The sequence below is a fragment of the Cebidichthys violaceus genome, unplaced genomic scaffold (genome assembly GCF_023349555.1).
Source record: "Cebidichthys violaceus isolate CVI_PGR_0920_01 unplaced genomic scaffold, fCebVio1.0.p SCAF_26, whole genome shotgun sequence".
Lineage (NCBI taxonomy): Eukaryota > Metazoa > Chordata > Actinopteri > Perciformes > Stichaeidae > Cebidichthys > Cebidichthys violaceus.
This window is the reverse complement of record NW_027176439.1, coordinates 3,169,330-3,172,602: the sequence shown is the minus strand read 5'-3', so window position 1 is coordinate 3,172,602 and position 3,273 is coordinate 3,169,330.

Here is a 3,273-nt window from a genome sequence, read left to right as displayed (position 1 = left end):
CTAGATTGTTTTTCTGTAAAGACCAGCAAAACAATACATGCAGTTCTGACATGACTGACACAACTAATCCATTTATAGAAAACAAATCAAAATCACTTAGATATGTCTATAGACCTCTCCTCTGGCCTGAAGAAGCGCCATCTTTTTTCTTCTTCTTCTTCTTGTGTTCTGAGTGTTTCCATTGCGTTACGAGGCTCTGAAAGACTCCACAAGTCCCAGAGGAGACTAGGTCTGTGGCCTGTGAGCCGACATCCCCACCCAGCCATCCCCATCCCCACAGCCCTCAACACAACCGCCCCGCCACCTCTGTTGGCAAGACCGGTGCGCTCTTCCAGGAAGTCCACAATACTCCCACCCCCCCCACACCCCCCAAAGAGCGGGGGAGCACCAGTTTGTGAGAGGGGAAGTGGTGGTGGAGGCAGGGAGGGTTGATGGAGGAGGGGCCTTTTTAATTTGCCTGAATTAAAGGCAAACCTCCACACACACACTGTGTGTGTGGGTGGGGGGGGGGGGGGGGGGGGGGGCGAATGAGTTTACGGTGAGCGGACGGACGGTGAGTAGTGAGAGATGCCACCGAGTTACCCCTTAGTCATCCACGATGTGTTTCAGACTCCACACTAAACCTCCACACACACACACACACACACACACACCTGTGCTCAAACGGTGAGATGCGTAAACACACGCACGGCGCCGGGGGAAGCAGGTGGGTGCGAGGACTGGCAACGTGCCCAGGTTTTTCTTCTTCTGCATTTTTGTGTGCATGTGAAATGGGTGCCAGCTCTTCTTCTTCTTCTTCTTCTTCTTCTTCTTCTTCTTCTTCTTCTTCTTCTTCTAAAAAAAAAAAAAATCAGAAAAAGTAAACGACAGATTCGGAGGCAGCGGCTCTGATTGTTACGCCAGAAACTCCTCCTCCGTGTGACCCGAACGCCACCGGTGAGACGGGTTGGAACTCGGTTCTGGGTTTAAATATTTATGGTTGGAGATTTCTAGAAAGAGTCGGTGTTTCAAGGACATGCGTGCGGCGTCCTGTATCGATTGGTTTAGCTCGGGGATCCGATCCGCCTCCTCGCCTCTTGATGTGTTGAGCTCCTGGTGTGTTGAGGCGCGGATGCCTTGTTGTAATGCGCTGCACAATAAGCACCGTGTTTCAGCAGCGCTTTATACCCTATTAGGATCAAGTTCACAGGGCTTTCCTGCCCGCTGGTGTTAAACGCAAGAGGGGAGCATAATCTTTGAAATTTCTGCTTTGTCACAAAGAAAGATTTTTATTTTATTTTGTATTTTTATGTTTTATGTGCAAATACAGAGGTTTGGAGAACTTGTAAAGATTTCAAAGAGCTTCTGAAAAGTTTAGTTTAAAGTTAAGTAAAATGTGAAAACAAACTGATAATTACTTTTTTATGTTGACTACTTTTCATGTGGAAGTGAGGATAGAATTTGTAAAGCGTACACACACACACACACACACACACACACACACAGCTGTGCAGAATAAAAAGACGAGCTCTTTCATGCAAGGGCGATATTGCATGGTGAGGGCAGGGGAGGGTGACTGTTTTGGAGGTGTGGGAGGGATGAAGGGGGTAATGGGAAGGGGGGGGGGCTGTAACCAGGGCCACCAATAATTTAGGGGGAGAGAGAGAGAGAGAGAGAGAGAGTGGAAAAGGGGGTGCGGCGAGGGGGGGGGGGGAGAAGTGGTCGTTGTATGATCAAAGGCTCAGCGAATTGTGTCACAGACAGACGGAGAAGAATGGCGTTGGATGGTGTGACTTGCATTTTGATTTCCTTTGAGAGCTGGGGTGGGGGGGGGGTTTAGAAGTAGGGCTCTGTTTTGATCCCATTACCAACTGCTATCAGGTCACTTGTTGGTGGAGAAGAAGACCATAAAGGAGTGACTAGGTTTTGTTTTTTAATGGTTTTTTTCTCTCGGCTAAACCTTCTTATTTTATTTTAGTATTTTATCTGCCAAGTCAAGTTTGGTGCTCTTTACAGCCACCGTTTGTATTTATATGAAAGTCTTTAACAAATATAAAACATAAATGCCACGTTAATAACCTCACGAATAGAGGACGGAAAAATAAAACAACTTTGACATTACAATGAAACGGTCTCTTTGATTAATAACGAAAAAACCACTTTATCACAAATATTTGAGTACTAAGAGGACGGCGTCACATTAAAAAGCATCCCATGTGAGGAGGAACCTTCTCTACAGGTGTTTTTTTTTTTTTTTTGGTGGGGGCTGGCAGTGGGTGTGGCCAGCTTGAGTGACAGGTGGAGTTCAAATCCCCACCAGGATTTCATTGAGAGTGTGGCCTCTGTAACGGGATATTCATGTGAAAGGCTGCCTTCCACCCCCACCCCCCCTACCCCCCTACCCCCCCAGGGGCAGTGCAGGCAGGGCACAACGAGAGCCGCCCCCTTGTGGCGCTTCAGGGGCCCCGGATGCCCTTCACCCAGAACCCTGGGCACGGATGAGCAGGGGCAAAGTGGAGCACCGGGGTGTTTCCAGTGGGCTGAGCTTGTGTGATGTGGGGCCTAGCAGGGGAAGCTAGCAGTTGGAACACAAGAGGGGACAGTCTCTGTAATTCTGTGTGTGTGTGTGTGTGTGTGTGTGTGTGTGTGTGTGTGTGTGTGTAGGCACGTTTGCGAAAGCCTTTTGCGCTCGCTTCCCTTTTGTGTGCACGGCCCGTAGCTTTGACCCACTTCACCGGATCGCCGTCTCTCATCCAAACCAAGCTGTCGCTCCCCATCCCAACGTCCATCAAACGCCTACGTCAACACCCGATTACTAGAAGAAGAAGAAGAAGAAGAAGAAGAATCCAATCCCTGTGGTGGAGATAATGGCGCAATGGCCGGTCTCTAAAATAACAACATGGTCCACAACAACAACACTGCCCCATTTGGAGTGCAAGAGCCCCCCGCACAATGGCCCAGTGTTTTCGGGGACCCAGGGGCGCAGGCGGGGCTCCCCTGCTGCCATCCAGGCTGTTGGATGGGCAGGAGAGAGAGAGAGAGAGAGAGAGAGAGAGAGAGAGAGAGAGAGAGAGAGAGAGAGAGAGAGAGAGGTCGCAATCGACACAGCGAGCAGCACTTCCTGCTCCTGAGTCAAGAGTAGGAGGGGCTCTTAAGAGAGGATCGATCTCTCTGTTTCCTCCCCTTCAGCATGCCCATAGGGTCATGAGATTCCAAATGCTTGTTCGTAGGGATCCCCCCAGCCCCCCCCCCCCCCCCCCTCGCGGTTCGACACACGCTGATTAATTACACAGT